This window comes from Rosa rugosa, chromosome 4 (assembly GCF_958449725.1).
Source record: "Rosa rugosa chromosome 4, drRosRugo1.1, whole genome shotgun sequence".
Lineage (NCBI taxonomy): Eukaryota > Viridiplantae > Streptophyta > Magnoliopsida > Rosales > Rosaceae > Rosa > Rosa rugosa.
The window spans coordinates 14,993,142-15,009,307 of NC_084823.1; the positions used below are offsets into that span (position 1 = coordinate 14,993,142).

At 38.7% G+C, this 16,166-nt stretch overlaps 1 long non-coding RNA gene across 13 annotated transcripts; it reads left to right on the forward strand.

Annotated features, from left to right (window-relative positions):
- The first annotated feature begins 1,404 nt into the window (after positions 1-1,404).
- On the forward strand, positions 1,405-6,020 carry LOC133745179 (uncharacterized). 13 transcript variants are annotated; one of them, XR_009863508.1, is made up of 7 exons: positions 1,407-1,688; positions 1,947-2,066; positions 2,175-2,222; positions 2,740-2,780; positions 4,807-4,917; positions 5,410-5,496; positions 5,689-6,020. It is a non-coding gene; the product is annotated as an uncharacterized LOC133745179 (long non-coding RNA). The 13 variants fall into 13 exon arrangements; XR_009863506.1 differs by having other exon boundaries at positions 1,965-2,066; positions 2,143-2,222; XR_009863507.1 differs by having other exon boundaries at positions 1,410-1,688; positions 1,965-2,066.
- The last annotated feature ends 10,146 nt before the right edge of the window (positions 6,021-16,166 follow it).

Sequence of the window (16,166 nt, forward strand, 5' to 3'; positions counted from 1 at the left end):
TGTGTGTGTGTCTGAGTTGTGAATTTATACGATCCTCCTCGAGGTTTCTGCTTGTATACTCTCCTACATTGATGCTGACTTAATTTACATGGAAAGAAAGGAAAAGAAATTAATTCCTTGCTCTTTCCACAAGCATGGGAAATTGATTCCTAGATTGCTTCATGACCTTCTCTGTTGTATTAGCCTCCATTTTGACACATTACATATGATTCTCCTCATTGGACTGCCATTTTATGCAATGCTTTTTTCCTCTCCTACATTACGATACTTATTTGAATTTGCGTTTCAGAGTAGAAGATTGTATAGACTGAGACTGGTAATTTATAAAATTTTAGTGTATGGTGTGGTTACTTGCTACGCATTCCTTGCTGAGTAACAAGGATAATATTAAGTAGGCTTTCCTTGCTAATAATGAGGACGGTATTAAGTGCGCTTTTAGTGTTGTTGCCGGGATTCTAGACCAAAAGACTAATTATAATAATGAAGGTTTGGTGCCATGCTCAAGTTCACCGATTATGCTGCTCTTGGTAGGTCTTCGGGGAGGGGATGGGGAAAAGAGTTGGCTCTCAATTCTACCTCTGCTCAATTTGGATGGAGAACTACTACTTTACTCAATTCTACCTCTGCTCAATTTGGATGGAGGACTACTACTTTAATAGGATGGAGTATCATTTTTATCTTGCTCCATTACAAGAGTCGAGCTCAAGTCTCATTTTTACAAGTGAGAGGTTTCAAAATCGACTCTCATAATGTTTGTTATATGAAAAATAAAAAGATAGATGAAAATTATTATTTGTCGCCGCATATAAGCAATCATTTCACTAGGTAATACTTAAGTAAGAAGAGAACGGACAACATTGTTTCTCGGAGTGCTAAATTCTGCTTTGATGGTAATGGGAAATGACTATGCTTTTGGAGCACCTAACCCGTTTTTCAAGTTAGTGGGAATGAAGGCATTTTAGTATCTCAAAAACAGAACAGAGAGAAATGATAGCTGAGAAAAGAAAGTAGTCCAAACTGTGTAATTGACAACCACAACTGGTTCAAATAGAATGAAAGTGATTGACTGCTAGAAAATTTGAAGTAATAATTGAAGCAACTTCTCTACCACATTTTTTATGGGTAGCTAGGTAAATCTTACCCTAGTGTTTCAACTTTCTCGGTGAAAATACAAGAACATAACGTGTTTTCTGAAAAAAAGGGATTGATAGGCACACACTACAACAAAAGTGGGCTTTGGATACCATTTCCTACACACATTTAGTCTAATAGTGACAGGGCCCAAAACATGTCTCACCAATCTTTGTAATGGTGTCTCTATAATTGATTTTTATTTTTATTTAACCCATGAAATCAAAAAACAAAAATGTTCCAGACTCACCAAAAAAAAAATGCGTTTAGAAGTCAAAAAATATTATTTTAGACAAAATCAATAATGATTTTATCTTCTTATAATTCTTATCTTTCTTTTTCTACGGGGCAGAACAACATCTCTCTCTCGGTGAGTTTCTCTCTCTCTGTGTGTGAAGCATGAAGAGAGCAGTAATCTTCCGATGATCACCTGTGCTGTACATAATCGGATTTAGTCTTTTAGTTCGGGTGGTTTCTGTGTGATCTACGTTTCATCTCCATCAAAATGGCGAGAATTGCATACTCATACGCAGTCAAATCTCATATTCGCACCAAAGGTACAACAAATAGTTCTTTTGGAATTTTAGGGTATTGGGTTTTTCTTTTCTTGTGCATGATTGTTTCTTTATTTTGGTTTTAGGCTCTTGCATTGCATCTTTTCTTGAAAGCAGAACTTCAATTTTGGGGTTAATTTTAGGGTTGCTTTTCATACTGGTCAAAACAAAAGAAAAATAATGGACCTTTTCATGATCTTTAGGATAATGAAAGTTGAAACAAGTTTGATTGATAAAAATTGCTGCTGAATTTAGGATTAGTTCATACTATTGCTGTAGGATTTCTAGTCTTGCTATTCGGTGACGGAGATCTGAAACCTGAACCTAGTTTCAGTTCTACAGAAAACGACATGAAGTTCTGTGAGAAACGCGCAAAATCGTGTATGAATAGTTCAATTTCTATTGCTATTGTCATTTTTGCTCAGTTCCATAGCATAATGTAGTGTTTGCTTTCTAGATTTTCAATCCCTAAGTTGCTGATCTCTACAGGGAATAAGCCACAGTCATTTCAGACTCTGGCGCAAAATATAATCAGAGGTTAGTGTAATGGCTGTTGTTATAATCTCATTTCATATGGCAAAAACAAAGTGATTATGTAACTGATTTAGGCTACTACATATTTGAGCTTCCGAGCTTTACAATCACCGAAGTTTTGATTTATTTAGGGAAGAAGCCACTGCAAAATTTGAGTGTGTTGCATAATATTATCAAAGGTTAATGTTATAGTACAGTTAATACCTCTAGTTATGATCTCATTTTGATAGCAATTGCAAAATGATTACTTACGCTCTTTTGCCAACTGGTTTAGGGCAGGTTGACTTATCTTGCTATCCTTATATCATTCTCCTCAAGTCCCATCTTTTTATTTGTTAATCTCATTAAGTGACCATCCAATCTTATGTCTTCCATTTATCAAATCTCTATTTCCTTTTTCTCTTTTATTACTCCTCAGCTGTTCAAGTGGAAATCCTTTGTCAAGTCATGCGTGTAATTGCAAATCAATCTACCATAAGACAAATTGATTCTCAGGCTTACCTTTTCTCTCTCTATTCAGATAATACTGTTGGATTCAAGCAGGAATCAATTAAATAGGAGGTATTAAGAAAGATGATTGATAGGAGCATTTTAATGTGGTATTTTAATAGTTAATTCCTCACATTTTGCTTAGTTAATTCCTTAACGAATCGATTTTTAACTTAATTTCTATTTTTTAGGTACATTGGAGTAGATGATGATGAAATGAGCATTAGGTCCACACTTACCTATAAATGGTGGAGAAAAAATGGAAATGTACTAAAATGTCAATTTTACACATTTTCCTACTCCGGCTAGGAGAAACCAAGCCAAGCAAGGAAGAAGGAGCGGCCGCCGGACCAAATGAACTTCAAATGAGCTGAAACTTTCCAGATCCATTCTAGACACCCAAAGGAACATTTCATATGAAGAGTGCAAGATCCAGATAGAAGTGGAAGGCCTTCAAAAGATCGGTCCAAAGTTCTGACTAAAAGACGAAAACTGAAAATCGGACCTGAACGCATTCTGGAAGCATTTCCGGCCAAAATACTGTTCTAAAAGATCTGAAATTTTACCAGGGTGATCTACATTCATGGAGAAACATTTTTTATGAAGAGGTCAAAGGCAAAATCCGAAGTTGTGATGGAGATTCAATTAAAGTAAGAAATGAGCAGAAAATCCACCATCATCATCACCCAAAAACCTAATTCCATGTTTTAGGGTGTAATCATTATGTTTTCTCCATCATTACTCACCCTAATTTACTCCATCTTTCCATCATCATGTTTTCTCCATCATTACTTACCATAATTTACTCCATCTTTTCCAATTTCACTCTTCTTTCTCTTCCCTATATAAACACCTTCTCCTCTCACTCTCAAAAGACATTCCTTCATCCATTCCATCTTCTTTGTCTCTCCATTTCCTTTCCATTTTTCTCTTCATCCTCTAGTTTCAAGTTTAGTCATCTCCACGAGTTCAAGCAAGGCCAAAGAAGAAGAAGAGAAGCCGTGAGCACGTCCATCCATAGCCATCCTTGAAGCTTGCTTTCGAGTTTCAAGAATCCACAACGTGAATCATCCATCTCATCTTCATCCACGGTGTAATCCGATTCTCCTTTGTAACCTTTGCTTTGAATTTCGTTGGTTATGAACTAGTTGACATATATGTTTGAACAAAGTATTATTTCTGGAATTTTTATGATTAATTGAGAATTTTCAGATTCATATATTGTGATTCGAGAGTTGCTTATGTGGGTTTGTTTAATTAAATTTGCGTTATAGATAACTTTTGTATTTTAATCTTATGTGGTTGCAAACACTTAAGGTTTCGATATGAATGGTGCTAGGTTTAAGAACATGAAATCGACTTTTCGTTTTGTGTAAACTTGAATCAAAGTAGTAAAGGTTTTGTACAAAGATCGAATTTAATTAAAGATGATTGCAATTAGGTGGACTTTTCCATACTAAGTTGTACACTTGAGTTGATAGCCTTTCTCTATGTGTAATGCGTTAAACATGACATGATTGACTAGCTTTCTAGGGTTTGATTGCATGTTTGATAGGATTAATCTAGGTGCTTTCGCTTAGGTTAATTAGCATTGAAAAGTAAAAAATGGGAATTCATTTGCTTTCGAATGTTTCACATGATCAACTCCTTTCTCATGACATTGAAAATCAACTATAGGAATTGTAATTGGATTTCTTGCATATGGATGTGGTTTTGATCTTTGTTCCTTGCGTTCCACCCTTGTATATATGTTTTTATATTTTCTTTATTTCATTTAATTTTAATTCTGATTCTAAATCTTAAAACCCCCTTATTTATGTTCACTTGGATATATTTTTATTCTTTATTTTATTTTTGTACATAATACTTTTTACTTTATTATTTTAATTCTTTATTTGTTTTTGACAATGACAGGTGTACCCTCAATCCCCGGAATAGAACGATCCCTATTTGCTTATACTACTAACGATGTTTTCAGGGTTAAATTATGCGCTTGCTTTGAGCGTATCAATGATGCATGTTCTTCACCTTGTTATAGTTACAATATTCTTTTGGTTTATCTTTACTTGACTGTACTCCTATTTCTACTCAAATGTAGGGCATGCCCTTCAGAATTTTATACCTTTTGTCAAATTCCAAAAGGCTTTATACGGGATGTTGGCATGAGGTTTGGAATTATGTTTGAGACAGAGGACTCCGGCAAGTGCAGGTAAGGTCATTACTTATGCTTGATACATCATTCTCCATAACACCTGGACTATCGTTGTGTTTGAACATGCATTTGTTTCTTTTGCCTGTTAGAGTACAAGCCCCACAAAGAATTAAGATACTTAATAACTGTTGAAAATGGGAGGTTTAAACCTTGTTGATGGGTTACCTTCATTATTTGCTTTCTATGACTTCTGCACGACCATGCTCCAGTCATTTGTGGTAGCCTGAATTGTGCTTTCCCCTTTACAATGATTTGTATCCTTCCTAATATTATTACATGCAGTAAATTGTCTTGCTGAGAAAATAAAGTATTGACATTGCCCTTAATGGTCCATATAAACATACACCTATAAATAATTAGCTGATTTTTAGTAATTAATAATATATATTATGATTTCACATGACATTCTGGATAAAAGTATTAGATAACTCACATGCTAGCATCCAAGTGATCTTTTCTTTTCTTCACATCTGTTTCACATCTGTTCAGGCATGGGTTACCCTTGGCAGAGCTCAGTTAAACTTTGGGGAACCTGATAGTGCCATTCAAAGCTTTGACAAAGCATTAGCCATCAAGGTACTGATTCTGGAAGATTTTACTTATAGTTTGCAGAGCTTTTTCTACTCTTCTGTGATGGTATTGAAGTGGGTGATTATTGTTTAAGTGGTGCTTGCCAATATGATTTTTTTTTCCTTTCCTTTTGGAAATCATAGTCGTCCTGTTGAATTGCTTAAATGGAAATTTATAAGTTTATGGTATAAATCTCAGCACAGTGATACAAATTTTTACCTGTACGTACATCTTGATTCTGAGGAGGCTCAAGATGACATACTGCGAAAAGGCGAAAGCAGCTCCATTCATCAGGCTTAAGTCCTACAAGAAACCGTTCTGCAATTGGTGATAGCACTTCAGATCATTAAGTTTTCCGTGATAATTTTTTATATATTTTTTTAAATGAAATATATTGAGTCACCAATAGAATTGGTGTGGGGTTGTAAACTACATTACAAGAATAATTTATAAGTCACCATTGCACTTAATAGTGTGTGTTATCATACTATGGGACCCACATGAGGTAGGCACCAAAATTGTAATAGTTCCTTTCTTGGGTATTTGTCACGGACTTGGCTTCTCTACTATAATTTCGTTTTGCTATGATTTGCTATAATTTGCTATTAAGCTGTCACATTAGCATCAGCCAATCCAACGGCTGATAATAAAGAGTTTACAAACTCACGTTGGTGGATTTGAAGCACCATATCGTGTCCTCCTCTTCCCTTCCCTTCCCTTCCCTTCTCTGTAAGAACCCAGGAATGGTGGAGATGGAGCAGGAAGAAGAGAAGGAGGGAATGATGATAATCAAAGGAAAAGAAGCTATCGGATTGAGAATCGTAAACATGTTTGTGGCGATGGGTTTGTTGCTTGGAGCTATTCGTTTCAACGTGGCTTTGATTCTCTTCAATGTGTGCTTCCTTCCTATTTCCAAGGCCATAATGTGTGCTTCATTCCTATTTCCAAGGCCATATTGTTAGTAGTGCTGTAAAGTAATTTGCATTATTTGGGTTTTTATTGTTTTTTTGCTCTGCTGCAAAATCTGTATTTCAGGGTATTTGGGTTGCTGTGTTGTTTATGATAATCTCAGTTGATGATAAGAGCAAATAGGAAGAAAAGTGGCCTGGTATGGTGTACCCTTTTCTCTTTGGAATATGAAATTCAAGTTGATTTGATCAAAAACTTAGTTACAGAGAAGGAAGGGGAGTGAGAAGGGAAGAAGAAGAGGACTCGATCTGGTGCTTCAAGTTCACTAATGTGAGTTTGTAAACTCTTTATTATCAGCCGTTGGATTGGCTGATGCTGATGTGGCAGCTTAATAGCAAATTATAGCAGATCTTAGCAAAAAGAAATTATAGTAGAGAAGCCAAGTCCGTTTGTCACGCCTTCAATACCAACATGATAATAGTGTGTAAATCGTGGCTATTTACCATACACACCAATCATTGGTGTCCTTTGTCCCAATAGACACCATTACGGATGGTGTGCTAAGCCCAGTTTTGTAGTAGTGGCACGTTTCAATCCTTACTGGTCAGAAACCAAAAATTCAAACAGAACACAAGGATTTTTGGTTACGTAGTGAAAATCTCAAATATAAGAATAAAAACACTGCGGGGCTCTTACTTTTTTTTTTTTTTTTTTTTTTTTAGGGTAACGGAATGAATCCATTGATATAAAATCATACGACCACACTCGGTCAATCTTGGTAGATCAAGAGATCCCCAAATTACACAATACCTACTCAGCTTTAAACAGAAGGGAAAACTAACAAAAGTCTGCATAACCATGCTTATTGCAACTAACCAAAAAACTAAACCCTAAAAGACAAGCAAAAGAGAACTGTGAATTGCTAGCACTACAAACCCAAAGTAGAAGCCCTGCCTTGACCATCCTTGTCGCCTAAGACCATCCTGGTGTACGACGCAAACAACCAATAGAAATGCTATTACTCGAGGTTTGTAGGCCACCTATTCCTAGCCAGAACAGGAAATGGATTTGAGCTCCGAGGCCACCACCATCTGTGGACCTCCAGATCCTCCTTCAGAAGCAACTGACATTCCTGATTCGGAGCCAGCATAAGCAGAGGCCGCCAGTGAAGACCTAGGAGTATTTCGCTTCCCACGGGGCCTTCCTCTCTTCTTGTACACCTTTGGGGCCGAGGAAACAGGTACTTCAACCAAACCCTCAGAAGAAACATCAAGCCAGAGGTTTTCCGGTTGAAGACTCACCGGAACTAACGCCAGACTATGCTTCGCTCTCTTACCCTCAGACGGTAACTTTTCTTCCCTCGGCCTGCGCACTCCAACAAGTTGGGGGTCGGTAGAGGTACCCTCCGAGATGGGTGCCTCCTCTCCTTCCGGTAAAGTCCGGATTTGCACCTTCCTCTTTTTCAGCAGATTAGGTACTTTGATAGCTGAAAGCAAAGCAGGATGAACAGTTATTTGGGCATTAGCCCTAAAAACCAGCGTTGGAAGAGAAGGACCCGCCGACTGAGGCCGAATAGAACCCTCAGCCAAAGCCGCATCGTCCTCCATCTCTACAGGACATCTCCCCCCCCCCCCCCCCCGTGATTAAGCATTGAGCATTGTCTGCACCGCCCAAGCAACCTTTCATACCTAAACTGTAGGGTTAGAACATCCACTGGGGAAACCCTAACCCGACGACTCAGGCGAACCGGCTCATTGATAGGAAGAACAAGACGCACTCGTGCAGTTCCTTGACGCAAGGCCGTCCTATCCACCTGTAGCACCTCACCAATGGTTTCTCCAACCAGTTTAACGGTTGGTTCAGTCAAAATGCCCGGAGGCAGACCTTGCACTTCCACCCAAATCCACACAAAGTCCAACTTGACTGCAGATATATCCGAGAAACCGTCATAATCGTTGAGCAGCACCATGGCACGCTGGAAACCCCATGGTCCACCCTTCTTCACCCTCGCAATATCCCGTTCAAGAGTGAACGTAAACAAGAAGCGATCTGCACGGGATTGCACCTCCACCGTCCCCGTGAGCCTCCACATGGATCAGATAGCACTACGGAATGAATCCAGAGTCACCGCCCGACTACTATTCAGCCGTCCAACTCGGTAAAAGTTCCTAGCCTAAAATTCTTTTCCTGGAATCCGAAGATTGCCTAGATCCACAGGCTCTTCGCTGTCCTTAAGCGACAACCTTGTCGCAAGTTTACCCGTCATGGAAGCAATAGCAGCGGCCATGAGAAGAGAGAGCTCACACCGCACAATTCAATCACAGAAACCCTAACCCTAGCAGAGCGTAAGGTGAGAGAGAGAGAGCGAGAGAATCGCCGTATTTTTTACAGACGAGAGATGTATACTTTGCCAAAAAAGAAGACGAGATTTTGTGGGGCTTTTACTCTTGAGAACCCAAAATAAAAATAATTGACTTATGATAAAGGACACTACTAGCAAAACAACAATTACCCACAGATTAAAATATGTGGGTAATGAGACTTTCTCACACGGATTTCAGTGTGTGATGACTTTTGCCCACAGTACACGCACAGATTGAGTTACCATGTGGTTTGGAAGGGGGGTAATACATCTCACACAGATTATTTTGTCCGTGTGAATATTAGACGTGGGCCCCACTATCTTTCCATAAATATAAATTACTGTAATGGAACGTAGTCCATGTGAACAACTCTATTTCACACGGATTTCTGTGAACAACTCTATTATGCACATATTTCTGTGCCAAATATGTAAACTCTATTTCACACTGATTTCTGTGTCAAAACCTATAACCTTATTGACACAGATTTTCGTGTGAAATCTATATAATCTAACTTGCACTGATTTCAGTGTGTAAAAATGACAGCATTTAAAAAAAAAAAAAAAAAAAAAACATACTGTTTACTCCATATACTTGACGTTTCAGTCATTGACCTTTCAATTTCACCTAAAAACTCCCTAAACTCTCCAATTTCACCCAATTGGTCATTGCCGCCAACTTTTCATCAAAAGCTCAGTTATTTTACTGACGTGGCATCCCTTTCACACCAAAATGTCTATTTTACGGTTTTTACCCTCATTGACAAAATTTTTTTTCTCTCTTTCTGTTTTCTTTTTACCTCTTCTTCTTCCACCGTGTCCCTGCTCTTCGGCCTTCTCTTTCTCCTCTCTGATCTCTTCTCTCTCTAATTCAACCGCATCCCTCTCTAATTCAACCTCATCCCTCTCTAATTCGACCTTCGCTTTCTCCAATTCGATTTGCTCTCCCTCCCATTTGACCTCTTGCTCTCTGTCCAGTTGTACCTAATTTACCACACCTCCGACCTCGTTTCAGTCGTCTCCAACACGCTCTCTCTGCCCTTGCAGATCCTCAACTGCACATCTGCACCTCCTCACTACCATCAGTTCACATATCCCACACATCCCAATTGCCATTAAACAACTATCCACAACCAACATGAACCTCTCTTTCCAAGACCAAAATTTGAACAAAATAAGCAAGCTAACACATCAGAGAAAACCAACTTGTTGAAAACCGGGCCGGAATAGGCGACCTTGGAGGCGAAATCAGTAGGCCCATCACCACCGTAGATGGAATCCAAGTTGAAAGCTTCGGAAAGCTTCGGAATTGCTGGATAACCTGGAATCCAAGTCGAAAGCACCGTCGATTCTCATCCATATTGGGCTCACTGTCCAGCTCAGTCAACTGAGTTGTGGCAGAGGCCTGCCTGAATCCTACCCGAGAGGTTTTCCCGCCCAAGTAACTTGACGGATGCAGAGATGGTGTGATTGTCAGAGACGGTGATTGCGTTCTTATTGATCTGATTTCCAGCCCAACACCTATATCTATGAATCTATCCCTGTCGATATTTCTGGAAAAGAAAATAGGCAGATCAAGAAGGAGAGATAAGGGTCCGGTGGATCCGAGATCGAAAGCTGGGGGTTTGAAGAAGAAGATGAAGACATTGGGGCCAATTTGTCGGAGGGCTTGAAGCGGTAATCGGAGCTTAAGAGACCTGAGAAGTCATTCATGGCGTCTGGGCTTTCTGGGTTTCTTGTTATTCTTTCTTGTTATTCTCCTGAATTGGTCTTTTTGTGTAAAAACAACGAAGGATCTGGAGGTGGATCTTGTGTAAAAACAACGGCGTCTCGGCTCTCTCCACTCCTTTTTGTTTTTTTGAGTTTTGAATCTTTCTCTTCTTTATTGAAGGTGTGGAGATGGAGAGAGAGCTGGGTTTGTTTTTAGAAGAAGAAGACGGAGATAAACAGAGAAGGGGAGAGAGCTGGAAGAAGAATAGTTAAAAAGAAATAAAGGAAAAAAAAAAAGGTAAAATCCTCATATAGTACCTGAACTATCATGAAATACACTTTTTGGTACTTATAAATTTTCAGGGAGTCCAGTGGTACCTGTACTATCCCTCCGTCCATTATTCCGTTATATTTTTATTTTTATTTAGTTTTTTTTTTTATTTTATGAAAATTTAATATATACTAATTCAGTAATTTGGAGATAACTTTTTTCTCGAACAATTAATAGGATTAATCAATAGAGATGGTAGGTAAATCTAGATATTCACTAAATTCAATTCTACGTCTTTCTTTTAACCTAGTCTAATTTATTTTAATTTAGTTTAATCAAAAATTTGTAAAAGAAATATGAAAAATAGGTGTTTTACGATTTTACCTATACTTTAACGGAATAATTGACAGAAGTACTAAAATGGCTAACGGAGGGATAATACAGGTACCACTAGACTCCCTAAAAATTTGTAGGTACAAAAAAGTGCATTTCGTGATAGTTCAGGTACCATATAAAGATTTTACCCAAAAAAAAAGAGAGAGAGAAAAAAATAAATAAATATTAAAAAAAGTGAGGGTAAAATAGACATTTTGGTGTGAAAGAAATGCCACGTCAGCAAAATAATGGAGATTTTGACGGAAAATTGACGACAATGACCAATTGGGTGAAATTGGAGAGTTTAGGGAGTTTTTAGGTGAAATTGGAAGGTCAGGGACTGAAACGTCGACTCCCTATAAGTATAGGGAGTAAACAGTATTTTGTCAAAAAAAAAAAAAATTACTAATTAATCTACAACCTGAACATAATAATATTTTTAATTTTCTACAATAAATATACTTCAAATATTTACAATAAAATGAATAAATCCACAACTGAATCGAAAATATTAAAACTTTACATTCATGGCAAGATGTTCTTTACAATTCTAGAAAAATACATTTCATATCAAGGTAAATTCTTGGATTACAAAAAAACAACAGTTTTCTAGAATACATTGTTGTTTAAGGTGGAATATCACTAAGATTTTTTCCCTTTAACAACATAATCCTTGTCCAAGAATAATTTTCATCAAAATACTTTGAGAACTAACTTAAAGTAGGCAAAAACATAACCATCAAACTAGATAATGGTAGGTGAAACTAACCCTTTCAGTTGACCTGCGAATCTGGCACAGTTTGAGGCATTTCGGGTCGATACACATCCTTGATAGGTGCGGTTGGAATCGCAGGTCTATTGCAGTGTGGTTGGACTGTTGCAAGCTGTGTCATTTGGTTGCTATCTACTTGTGGTGCCGTTTCAATCCCAGAAAAACCAGCTTCTTTCATTCATCTACCAATTTGAAGTATTGCTAGTTCCTTCACCTTCCTTGCATTCTTTTCCATAGTTGCCTCTTGCTGCTTCTTAAACTCCTCCATTTGTGCGGCAAAATGTTTGTTCATCTCAGCAGTTTCAATCCTAATCCTTCCCTCCCTTTGGGCGGCTTCTTGTCTCTCTTTTTCAGCCTCACACCTCAATCTTGGAGTCTCCAAGCATTGTTCCTCAATTGTTCTTTCATTGCTTCCATAGTGGCTGAAATACTTCTTTTCTCGGTATGAATGTACGGAACATCACGCCAGCGTACTTGTAATACCTCGAAAATTCAAATTAATTTCCGATGACCTTTCTGAAATAATTTTGTGGTCGTGAGCACAAGTACAAAGCCTGGAGATGTTGTGGAATTGTTTCGGATGAATTTTATTTCGAAAACGAACGTTATTTAGAGTTTACGAAAAATCGACTTTTTATATGTACTGAATTTGGGAAAACTTCCTTCATGAAAGTTGTAGAGCTCGTCGATATGAGTCCGTGCATATGTGGAACGAGAAAATCGGAGTTCGTATGAATTAGTTATGATTTTTAGAAGAAATTTTCATTTTAGTATAAAGGGTTTTCCATTTTTTGAAATTGCCAGAAATAGCAAATTGCCAAAAACAGAAACCCAGATCGTGTCTCAAAAACCCGATCCAATCTCAAAAATGAGTCAAAGCCGATATCTCTTGATTCCGGAAAACCATAGCTCAAGTTCCTTAGCTCTTTGAGCTCGCCTCGAGTTGCTGATCATGCTTCTTGAAAATCTCGGCCAGAAGTGAAGGTTTTTACGTTGATCGGAGCTCTCGCCGGATTCTGGAAAATTTCTGGCCAAATCGAAGCTTCCAAGGTACTTTTTGATCACTTCATGTTGTTTTCTAACCTCAAGCTAGTTATGAAAGTTGTTCACCACATTGAAACGAAGAGGTGCAGCCTGGTTTCGCCGCCATTGGTGGTGGTTGACGGCGGCCTTTTCCGGCCACCCCAAGGGCAGTTTCTGCCCAATTTTATGTTCTACATGTCGATACGATAATTTCGATATACATCATGTAATTTTTGGAGATCGTATGATTAAGTTATGAATTTTACGATTTCGATCGTTCGGTTTGTGATCCGTGAGGATCGGGCAGTCCAATCGACTTATAGTTTTGATATGTTGATCGTATAACTGTCTCGATAACTTTGTGTGGTCACGGGTGAAGATATGACAGTTGGCTTCGTATATTTGTGAAATAACGACCGTCGGATTGTCGTATAATTTAGAATCCGACCGTTGGATTGTTGTTTAAGTATGTTTATGAGTTATTGGCTAAGTTAGGTTCGTATTTGATTAGATGATTGACGGATTGATTTGGCGGACGATCAGGGATCGTATAGTTTGAGCGGTTACGAAGATGCAGCGGGAATTTAGAGGTGAGTAAATCTCACGGTGTTTCGGTTGATAAATTAGTTATGTTTTAATTTTGTAGATTTATTGGTAGCATGCAAAATCATATCGGTCAAAATAAATTATTTGTTTTTAAAATATATGAACTCGATCGACAACGGCTCATGGGTAAGTTAAAACTTGGTTTTGATATAAAATGATTTTCGAGTAGTTGATTTGTAAAACTATAGTTGATATTAGTAGTTATTCCTGTGTGGATGACTACACATATATATATTTACGTGGAATATATATTGGATGGTGTGACATTGGATGAAATAATCAGGATTAAATTCAGTTTACCCCCCTGAACTTTAGGCCTAAAATCAGACTGGTCCTTAAACTTTTTTTTTTAATCAGACTGGTCCTTGTACTCTCAAACAATATCACCCAAGTCCAAAATTTGAATCCGGGTCCAAAAATGACGTCAGCTGCTGAGTTGGAGCCGACAAGGGGGCCCACACTTCAGTTTTTTAAATTCTCAAGGAGGGCAGAATGGACATTTCCTATTTAATATAATTTTTATTTTTTCTCTATATTCTCTCTCTCTCCCCCTCCCTTTCTCTCTCTCCACTGCGCAGTCCTCTCTCTCTCCCTCCCTCTCTCTCTCCCCTTTCTCTCTCTCCACTGCGCAGTCCTCATGGAGGAGGCTGCAAAGTCTCCGATCCGATCCCAAATCCTCCATGAGATCCTCCAACTCTCGATCCGATCCTAAGTCCTCATTGCCTTCTCTTTCTCCTCCTCCTACTCTGCTCTCCTCCAATCCTCGCCGATCCACGCGCCGGACCTCCCTACACTTCGACGCCCTCCCTCCTCCTCCTCCGACCATGTCAACACCCCCAAATCTGTTGCGCAACACAAGAAATCAAAGCACAACCCTCCGCCAGTCCGGCTTCCTCCTCCAAGCCATGCAGCAGTCCGCCGGAGAAGAAACCTGTGGGTCTCTCTTGTTTTCTCAATTTCAGGTTTTCTGGGATTCAAAGTTGGGGGCTTTCTCCCCAATTTCCTTGGTTTTGGGTAGATTTGGTTGTGCTTCCTTGAATGTTAGCTACTAGGTGGATTAGAGTTGGAATTGTTGATCAGGAAGTTGGAAATTGAAGCCTGTCTTAGTTCTGTAAACTAGGGGATGTGATTGTGCAACCATAATTGGTGTGGTGGATTTGATGAGTTCGGATGAAGAAGAAGAAGGAGGAGGAGGAGGAGAGAGTGGGAGTTCGGAAGAAGAAGAAGGAGGAGGAGGAGGAGAGAGTGGGAGTTCGGAAGAAGAAGAAGGATGAGGAAAGAGTTCGGAGTGGGGGCTTTGATTTCAAACACAGAGAGAGAGAGAGATTGAGAGAGGAGAAACCGGAACCGTTTTGGCGGGTGGGGCCCACCTGTAAATGTCAGGCAACAGCCCCGTCGGCGATTGGGCGGCGCACCAGCGCGGCAGCGGGAGCGACAACAGCGCGGGCGTGGCGGTTGCCTCGGCGGCGCGACTATCGTCGAAGTAGAAACTGGATGAGTATGGCGGCCACTCGACGTTCTCGGATGATGCCGTCATTTCTGATCTAGTCCACGACTGAATGAGGAAGGACGAGGTAGAGAGAGAGAGAGAGAGAGAGAGAGAGAGAGAGAGTGGTCGCTGAGAGAGAGAGAGTATAGAGGAAAAAAAATTAGAAATTATATTAAATAGGAAATGTCCATTCTGCCCTCCTTGAGAATTTAAAAAACTGAAGTGTGGGCCCCCTTATCGGCTCCAACTCAGCAGCTGACGTCATTTTTGGACCCGGATTCAAATTTTGGACTTGGGTGATGTTGTTTGAGAGTACAAGGACCAGTCTGATTAAAAAAAAAGTTTAAGGACCAGTCTGATTTTAGGCCTAAAGTTCAGGAGGGTAAACTGAATTTAATCCAAATAATAATTGTGATTGTATTGGATTATTATTTCGAGCACATATTTTATACGGGAATACAATATATCATGTTATTGTTGATGTTTTTGTGAGAAAGCGTATTAGAGTCTGTGTATAACATTTGAGTCATGTGGGATTTTTTAAATGTGTCGATCTACGGATCTTGATATATTATTTATGTGATATATATATGCGTGTGTAGTTTACTATTGTTGTGCAATGTGATGTTGAGGAAAATAAATGAGTTTGGAAAGAAAAAAAAAACAGTTTTGTCAACTTTGAGTTTGAAAGATGTAGGTATAATTATGGTGATGGTTTTGAGTTGAGAAAACAATGATTCAAAAAATGATTTATTATTGTTTTAAGGCTGTGAGAGATGAGAAAACAATATTATATGACAACCTGTGTGGTGATTTGTGTAAAGACCTGTGTGGTGATTTGCATTATAACCTGTGTGGTGATCTATGGAAAACCTATGTGATGATTTGTGTAAAAACCTGTTTGGTGACCTGTGTGGTGATTTGTGTAAAGACCTGTGTGGTAATTTGTATTATGACCTGTGTGGTGATTTGTGTAAAAACCTGTGTGGTGATTTTTGTAAAGACCTGTGTGGTGATTTGTATGATGTCATGTGTGGTGATCTGCGTGATGATTTTGTGTAAATGACATGTGTGGTGATTTGTGTGATGATTTTGTGTAAATGATCTGTGTGATGATTTGTGTGATGATTTGTGTGATGGTTTTGTGTAAATGATATGA